The sequence below is a fragment of the Aquarana catesbeiana genome, linkage group LG05 (genome assembly GCF_042186555.1).
Source record: "Aquarana catesbeiana isolate 2022-GZ linkage group LG05, ASM4218655v1, whole genome shotgun sequence".
Taxonomy (NCBI): Eukaryota; Metazoa; Chordata; class Amphibia; order Anura; family Ranidae; genus Aquarana; species Aquarana catesbeiana.
Window position 1 is genome coordinate 636,991,308 of NC_133328.1, and position 9,852 is coordinate 637,001,159.

The following is a 9,852-nucleotide window of genomic DNA, read 5'->3' on the forward strand; positions in this document are numbered from 1 at the left end:
ACTTTTCCACAGCCTGGCCACATACAGAGGCCCAACATCCATATAGCACCATCAGGCGTTCTAAAGGCATAAATTACACATTTCATTTCCTGAGTACCTATCACATTTTTGAAGGCCCTGGAGCACCAGGACAATGGAATTACCCACAAAATGACCCCATTTTGAAAAGAAAACAACCCAATGTATATTCTATGAGGCATAATGAGTCTTTTGAACATGTCATTTCTTTCCACAAGTTTTTGGAAAATGTGGAAAGAAAATGAAAACCTATTTTTTCTCTCACAAAGTTGTCAATTTAGAAGATCTTTCTTACACATAGCATGTACATAGCCAAAATGACACCCCAAAATACATTCTGCTACTCGTCCTGAGTATGGCGATACCCCATGTGTGAGACTTTTCCACTACCTGGCCACATACAGAGGCCCAACATGCAAGTAGCACCTCCAGGCTTCTAACACATAGCATGTACACACCAAGAATTACACCCCAAAATACATTCTTCTGAGCAAAAGGTAAAAAAAAAGCTCACCTGTGGTTTTAGCAGGCATGAATACCATTCCAGAGCAGCCAAAGCATTTGTCCAGACAGCCAAAGGAAATGTCCAGGAATTGTCCAGGCAGCAGACAGATATGGAAAAGTATGAACATAGTTCAGTACAGTCCAAGGTTTAGCAGGCAGTTCAGGTAACAGGCATAGGCATGGCCAGTCCAGGTGGTAAAGGCATGGCAAGGTCATGTGGCAGGCAAATGCATGGCAAGGTCATGTGGCAGGCAAAAGGCATGGCCAGTTCAGGTGGCAGCAGGCAGCACTTTGTACATTGGGCCTTGGTCAGGTAAGACCTGACAGGGGTAGAGGCTTCTTCCCAAATCTCTACGAAGCCTCCGAGTCTCCAGACCCTAATCCGAGAAAACTAAAAACCCGGAGAAAAATGTTTTCTCCACTCGGAAAACCTGTTCTGGAGCCCCTCACATATGTGAGACCCCTGTGCTGTACAGTGGCAGGGCAAATGATCAGTTCAGGAGGCAGGCAAAAATCATGGTCATTTAACAGTCCGGGTCAATTCACGTTGAAGGCAGAAAGATGTTTGGCAGAGGCATAGTCGTTAACAGTCCGGGTCAATTTACGTTGAAGGCAGAAACATGTTTGGCAGAGGCATAGTCGTTAACAGTCCGGGTCATTCACAGAAATGGCAGATAGTGGAAAAAAATCACCTTCACTGTACTAATAGTGTAGTGAAGTATGATAGCTCCGATAGCATGTTCCAATACAGAGCCCTGGCTCGGAGGGACATTGGGGACAGTAGTATCGGGTGTCACGGCGAATTCCTCTACTTGCACATACACAACATTTTTTTGGGGGTTTGCGACCTGTTTGGGTAAGAGGGAGGATTTCGGGAAAGTGCCTTTCATGGAGTCTGGCTAATGCATCGGAGCGAATTAGTTGAGGGGCTTGGCCTTGGGGATAGAGAAGGGCTGTGAAAACTTCTTCTTGGAATTTTAGATAGGGTAGGGAACTTTGGGTGCACTTAAAAAAAATGATATAGGAATTAAATAGGGCAAGTTGCATCAAATAAATGGCGACTTTCTTGTACCAAAATAGTGATCTCCTGGTGGCCAAGTAGGGCTGCATCATCTGGTCGTTCATATCCACCCCCCCATGTATAGGTTGTACTCATGCACACATTTTGGCTTCTGTATGGGGCCTCCTCTTCTCTGAAGTTCCACCAAGGTGTCGTCATGTATTGTTGAAAGGATGTAGACATCTCTTTTTTTATCTCTCCACTTCACCGCTAGTACTTCTTCAGTTCGCATACTGGCCATTTCACCCTGCTTCAATTTCTTGGCGACCAATCTTTGTGGGAAGCCTTTGCGGTTGGTCCGTGCTGTCCCACAGGCCACAGTGTTCTTCAGGTACAAATGGCGGAAAAGTGGGAGACTAGTGTAGAAATTGTCTACGTAAAGGTGGTAACCTTTCCCAAGTAATGGTTGGATCAGCTGCCAGACAATTTTGCCACTTGTTCCCATGTAGGTAGGGCATCCAGGGGGGTTTAGCTGTCTGTCTTTTCCCTCATAAATCATAAAATCATATGTGTAACCCGTGGCCCTGTCACACACCTTATAAAATTTTACCCCACGTCTGGCTCTTTTACTGGGGAGGTATTGTTTTATTCCCAGTCTTCCGGTGAAGTGCACCAGGGATTCATCCACACATATGTTTCTATCAGGGGTAAACATCTCCTTGAAGCTGGCGCAAAAAAAAATTGATTAGGGGCCGAATTTTGAATAACTTATCGTAACTGGGATGATTTCGAGGGAGGCATTGGGCATTGTTATTGAAGTGTAAAAATCTCATGATCATCTCATAACGGGTTCTGGGCATAAATGACGAATAGATCGGCATGTGGTGGATAGGTTGGGTAGACCAGTAGGAATGGAGTTCATTTTTTTTTGTCAGCCCCATGTTGAGGGTTAGGCCAAGGAAAATTTTAAATTCTTCTACGGTGAGGGGTTTCCAAACAAAAGGACGGGCATATGAGGAACTGGGATTGTTGGCTATGTGTTGGCTGGCGTATAGATTACATTGCTCCACAATGTAGGTTAGGAGATCATTGGTAAAAAATAAATGAAAATAATAAAGTGGGGTTACATTTTCCGTCTGCATCTGAGGGCCTGGCTGGGCTGTGAAAAGGGGTATTACAGGTTCTACTGATGTTTCGGGCAGCCATGTTGGATACAGTAGAACATCTGGGAGGCTAGTATTGGCACTGCCTCGTTGATGGGATCCGTTGCTAGCATCTGGCCTATCTTCTAGGAAGGTTGCAGAAGTGCTGGTGGATGCCCGCCTATCCCAAAGTGCTGCGCTGCTGGTGGATGCCTGCTGTTGGATGCCCTGGAGTGCTGCGCTACTGGTGGATGCCTGCATATCATCCTGGAGTGCTGGGCTGCTGGTGGATGCCTGCATATCATCCTGGAGTGCTGCACTGCTGGTGGATGCCTGCTGGTGGATGCCCTGGAGTGCTGCGCTGCTGGTGAATGCCTCCTCCTGCTCATTTCTCCTGATTCTCCTTGTTAGGATTGTATCTTCCTCTGTTTCCAACTCGGAGCCACTGCTTTCCACTGGCTCATAGTCACTATCCGAGTCTGACGGAGAGAATTCCCCGCTACTCTCGTCCGACATACTCTGGAGTATTTGGAGAGCCTCCTCTGCGCTGTAAGACCTTTTTGTCATGTTGGCGGGCAGATGTGTCAGATGGCAGGCGGCAGATGTGCCAGATGGTGGGCGGCTGTGCCAGATGGTGGGTGGCTAGATGTGCCTGATGTTGGCGGGCAGATGTGCCTGATCGTGGGCAGATGGCGGCTGGCAGATGTGCCTGATGGCGGGCGGGCAGATGTGCCTGATGATGGTGGGCGGCTGATGTGTCAGCTGTTGACGGGCTGATGTGTCAGCTGATGATGGGCTGATGTGTTAGCTGTTGATGGTGTCAGATGGCGGGCGACAGATGTGCCTGATGGCGGGCGGCAGGTGTGCCTGATGACTGGCGGGCAGATGTGCCTGATGACTGGCGGGCAGATGTGCTTGATGACTGGCGGGCAGATGTGCCTGATGACTGGCGGGCAGATGTGCCTGATGACTGGCGGGCAGATGTGCCTGATGGCAGGCGGGCAGATGTGCCTGATGGCAGGCGGGCAGATGTGCCTGATGACTGGCGGGCAGATGTGCCTGATGGCAGGCAGATGTGCCTGATGATGGTGGGCGGCTGATGTGTCAGCTGTTGACGGGTTGATGTGTCAGCTGATGACGGGCTGATGTGTTAGCTGTTGACGGTGTCAGATGTGCCTGATGGCGGGCGGCAGATGTGCCTGATGACTGGCGGGCAGATGTGCCTGATGACTGGCGGGCAGATGTGCCTGATGACTGGCGGGCAGATGTGCCTGATGGCAGGCGGGCAGATGTGCCTGATGGTGGGCAGATGTGCCTGATGGCAGGCGGGCAGATGTGCCTGATGATGACGGGCTGATGTGCCGGCTGTTGGCGGACAGATGTGCCCGCTGTTGGCGGACAGATGTGCCAGTTGTTGACGGGCAGATGTTCATTGACAGTTGTTTTCACTGTTTGGGGACACTGTGTTTTGGGGACACTGTGTTTTGGGGACACTAGCTGGGTGATCAGTGGGTAAACAGCAGACAAACAGCTTTATTACTCACTGATCTCCTGGCTGCAGCACAGATCTCTCTTCCTCTCCTCACTGACAGGCTCTGTGTGAGGAGAGGAAGAGATGAGAGCAGTTACTACGCTCTCTATTTACATTACATGATGACTGTGATTGGACACAGTCGTCATGTGATCAGGAGGGCCAATCACAGGGCCCTCCTGTGTTGTGCTGTCTCTGGGGGACACAGGCAGATCGGGATCGCGCCGCTGCGTGGGCACGTGGCGACGCGATCTCCTGTCATCTGCCACCCCCTTCCCCTTGTTTACTATACGATGGCTGTGATTACACACAGCCATCGTGCGGATCAGGAGGGCAAATCACATTGCCCTCCTGCCGCTCTGAGATGTGGCGTGTCCGAGTGACACGCGCGCATCGGGATTGCACGGCTGCGCGGGAGCGCGCCCGCGTGATCCCGCTCCTTCTGAAGGACGTTCGGGAACGTCCAGTCAGAAGGAGGGAGCTCCCACCCGGCCGTATATGTGCAGTGGCCGGGTGGGAAGTGGTTAATAACTGCAGCTTTGCAATCATAATATCTGTAAACAAAATAATGCAGCATTACTACTTTAGCATCACCCAATTACATTTTGACTAGACTTTTACAACAATAAAAACTTTTTTTTCAAATTATCAAGTTATCTTATTGGTACATGTACACAGGATCCCTGATCTCTCCTCTATGTTATCTTATCAGTACATGTACACAGGGTTGTCTATAGTCCTTTCTAGGCAGTTGAGTTTAGAAATTTTTTTTTGAGAAAACAAAAAAAATGCATTCAGGATGGATGTTCAGAGGCATTTGAAATGCAAAATACCTGTAACAGCTTGTAAACTCAATAACTAGTGTTTAGCCACGTTTCGTTTACAGGTGTTTTTGATGGTGATACAATTTTGACCATTTGAATAAAACGTTCCTAAACAAAAACGAGGCTAAATGCGACTAAACGCAGCATGTAAATGCAGCAAAATGGACGTTTTTAAATGTTGGTTACTATCTGTCAAGTTAAATAGTTCAGGAGAGGTTTCAAAATATCCTGTGTACATTAAGCATTAGCTGGTACAAACACACAAGGTAACGCACACAAGTTACAGTGGCAACTAAAGGTCCATTTCCCACATCTGTGGATTTAAAATTGCAATTAGTGTCTGTTTATAAATAGTCAATGAATTCTCAGCTCTCACATGGATACACTGAGCAGGCTAGATACCAAGCCACGGGGAGCAGAAAATAACTGTGTAACAATGTGATGTAACTTTAGAAGAATGGAAAAAGGATATAAAATGATATCCAAAGCCTTAAATACGCCAGTCAGTACTATTCGATCACTTATTAAGAAGTGTAAAATTTGGGGATCTCTTGATTGTTATCAGAAAATACTGGCAGCCATTTTTCATTCTTCTACACAAAAGCTGCGCATCTTGGACTTTCCAGGAAGACAGTGACCCAGCTGACCCTCCAATGATTACAGCAGAAAAAAGCAAAGGTTCTGGAGTGGCCATCACAGTCTCCTGACCTTAAAGTGGTTGTATACTCGCACATGTAAAAAAAAAAAAGACCCTGTAAGGCAAAGGCATAATGAGCTACTAGCTCATTATGAAATACTTAACTTAGAACGAGGCCCCTGTATCGCAGCCCAGTCCACGCCTAGGGAGCTGACATTTTGCCCTCGGCGTTTCTTTCGGGTTAGTGGCTCCGGTGTTGTTAGTGGCCGGAGCCGCGATGACATCACACCCGCGGGAGTCTTCTTCCCGGCAAGGTCCTGCAGCGTCTGCTGGACCTTCAGCCGGGCATTTAGAGCTCATGCGCCGCTGATGTCAGCGGCTGCATGCAAAGTGAATATCTCTTAAACCGTGCAGGTTTAGGAGATATTCATTTTACCTACAGGTAAGCTTTATTATAGGCTTACCTGTAGGCACAAATTAAAAATAAGGGTATACAACTGCTTTTTATTGTTTGATTGCCCCTCTTGGTGATTTTTACCTACAGGTAAGCCTATAATAAAGCTTACCTGTAGATAAAATGAATATCTCTTAAACCTCACGGTTTAGGAGACATTCACCCTGCATTCAGTCGCTGACATCAGCGGCACATGCACTCTGAAGGTCCGGCGTACCGTGACGGAACTTCAGCGCTCCTTGCTTGAAAGGAGGGCTCGGGAGGATGGTCATCACGGCTCTGACCACTTACAGTGCTGGAGCCTGCGAACACGGGTAAAAACCTAAGGGAATATGTTAGCCCCTGCAGCAGCACCCGGTCACCATTCTAAGGTAAGCATTTCATAATGTGCTAGTATGCGATGCTACTATAGGCCAAGGGTATGGAAACTTTTGAGCACACAACTGTGGATTGATAGATGTAGTGAGAGACAGAGAGGAGAGAGAGAGAGAGAGAAAGAGAAAGAAAGAGAGAGAGAGAGAGAGAGAAAAAGAGAGAAAGAGAGAGAGAAAGAAAAAGAGAGAGAGAGAGGGAGGGAGCAGTGGCGTATATAAGTTATGGTAGCCATAGCAAGTGGCATGGGGGGTGGCAAAAAAGCTACCCCCGCATGAAAAAAACCCCATCCTTCCTCCCGGACTAATATAACTCCCCGCACCGCAGTCAGCCTGCTGGAGCGTTGCGCTGGTGTTCTATCAGATAGCCGCTACCCGGTCTGGACTGTTGGAATTGGCTTAGGCTGAGGGAGGCTCTGTCAGCAGGGAGGGTGGGGCAGGGAGTTCGACTTACACTCTGACCCTGCCCCGCCTCATCCCATGTAGTCTGTATGTGCTCGGAGTGCTGAGATCGCCTCTCCTGGACATCTGAGAGCCCTGCCCTGGACCACGAAAATCCCCGCCCATACCATCAAAAGCCCCGCCCCTACCACCGAAAGCTCCGCCCCATACTACCAAAAGCGGGAGGTGAGCCCGGCTGGCAAAGTAGGTCTTTCTGCCTATATTTACACTGCCTATAGACTCACTGTTTCGCTAAACCCTCCCTGACAATGGTGTTAACCCCCCCGTATAGCTGTGCATTGCTGAAAGTTTAAATTTTAAAACTGGCTGTAGTATGTCGCATTCTCAGTCTCTGGTCATCTCCTGTAGTCACATTCGCAGTCTACTTAAAAGTAGTACCTGCTGTTGCACTGCACAAATCACTTAATTACACTTTATTTATGATATCCGTTTATTTATTCCATATCGGGCACTATATTTGTTTGGCTGCTTCTGTTTAGGCCTGGAACACACACACAATCGCACATGATGATGACTTAAAAGTCATCATCATGTGCGATTGTGCGTGTGTGCCAGGCAGAAGCACCCAATCAAATATAGTGCTCAATATGGATTAAATAAATAGATATCATAAATAAAGTGTAATAAAGTGATTTGTGCAACAAGCTCATTAAACATTCTACATTCAGTGAAATGCAGTGCAAATTTTGCAGTACATGAACTTTCACTGAATGTAGAATGTTTAATAAGCAGGGGCGGACTGACCCATCGGGCACTTGGGCACTTTATGTAGTGCCAATCCATAATTTGTTAATTGAAAGATTAACCACTTCCTGCCCGGACTATAGCAGAATGAAGGCTGGGCAGTTGTTCAGTTATCCTGACTGGGCATCATATGATGTCCAGCAGGATAACAGCCGCCGTGCGCCCAGTCTGACACACCGCTACACCTATCTTAGTAAAGAGCCTCCGGCGGAGGCTCTTTACCACGCGATCAGCCGTGTCCAATCACGGCTGATCACGATGTAAACAGGAAGTGCCGTTGATCTTTTTTTCCTCACTCGCATCTGACAGACGCGAGTAGAGGAGAGCCATTCAGCGGCTCTCCTGACAGGGGGGGTGTGCTGATTGTTTAACAGCAAAGCCCCCCTTGGATGCCCACACTGGACCACCAGGGAAGCCGCCAGGACCACCAGGGAAGTACCTAACATGTGGATGGCCAGGTATGTGCAAATTAATGCCCAACATATGCCAATCAGTGCTCACAAATGGGCACTGACTGGCACCATTATGGCACAAATAAAATCAGTGATGTCCAGCAATGCCACCCATCAGTGTCATCCGTGCCACCCATCAGTGTCCATCTGTGCCACCTATCAGTGCCACCCATAAGTACCCATCAGTGCCACCCATAAGTACCCATCAGTGCTGCCTACGAGTGCCCATCAGTGCCACCTATGTGTGCCCACCAGTGCCACCTATGAGAACCCAACAGTGCCACATACCAGTGCCACCTATCAGTGCTGTCTATCAGTGCCCATCATCAGTGCCCATCAGTGCCACCTCATCAGTGCCGCCTTATCAGTGCCCGTGAGTGCAGCCATATCAGATCCCATCATTGAAGAAGGAAACATACTTATTTACAAAAAATTTTTAACAGAAACAAAGAAAAACATTTTTTTTCAAAATTTTCAGGTCTTTTTTTATTTGTTGCACAAAAAATAAAAATCGCAGAGGTAATCAAATACCACCAAAAGAAAGCTGTATTTGTGGGAACAAAATGCTAAAAAATTTGTTTGGGTACAGTGTTGTATGACCGCGCAATTGTCATGCCTGGTATTGAAGTGGTTAACCGGTTCCCGACCTGCGCACGCCGATGTACGTCGGCAGAATGGCATGGCTAGGCAAATGGGCGTACCTGTACGTCTATTGGAATTCCCCGCCGTGCCATTGCGTGCGCGCCGGCGGCGGCGCACCCGCCGGCCGGGAGCTCCATGAGTCGGGTCGCGGGTCCCGCGGACTCGATCGCCACGGGGATACCCGATCGGCTCACGGAGAGGACGAACGGGGAGATTCTAATGTAAACAGCATCTCCCCGTTCTGCCTAGTGACAAGTGTCACTGATCACAGCTCCCTGTCATCGGGAGCTGTGATCAGAGTAATGACACTGCTAGCCCATTACTCTGATCACAGCTCCCGATGACAGGGAGCTGTGATCTATAACTTTTGCGCAAAGCAATCAATAAACGCTTATTGCGATTTTTTTTTTTTTACCAAAAACATGTAGAAGAATACGTATCGGCCTAAACTGAGGAAAAAAAATGTTTTTTTATATATTTTTGGGGGATATTTATTATAGCAAAATCTAAAAAATAATGCGTTTTTTTCAAAATTGTCGCTCTTATTTTGTTTATAGCGCAAAAAATAAAAACCGCAGGGGTGATCAAATACCACCAAAAGAAAGCTCTATTTGTGGAAAAAAAAGGACTTCAGTTTTGTTTGGGAGCCACGTCGCACGACCGCGCAATTGTCAGTTAAAGCGATGCAGTGCCGAATCGCAGTTTCAGTGCTTGCCATAGGTGCCATTTTCACTAGATACACCTCTGGGAGACACAGAGAGAGAGAGAGAATGTAATCATTTTTATTTACCGATGACGGATGCAGTCTGGGGTGCACTTAATCCCTCTCACAGCTTTTACTGCCATGGTGACGCGAAACCATGCAGCGTTCTTCTGGTTTGCTGAAGAGGATGTAGAAAACAGGATGACCCGTTCTTTGGCCACCGTGTTTGCGAGGGCTACATTCTCTGCATCATTAAAGCGAGGGCTCCTTTTGCTGGACTCCTTGGGGGCGGCACCACTTATGGCATCAGCCTTAAATGACGATTTTGAGGTCACAGCCACTGGACATATCATTTTCCTCTTTTTTCC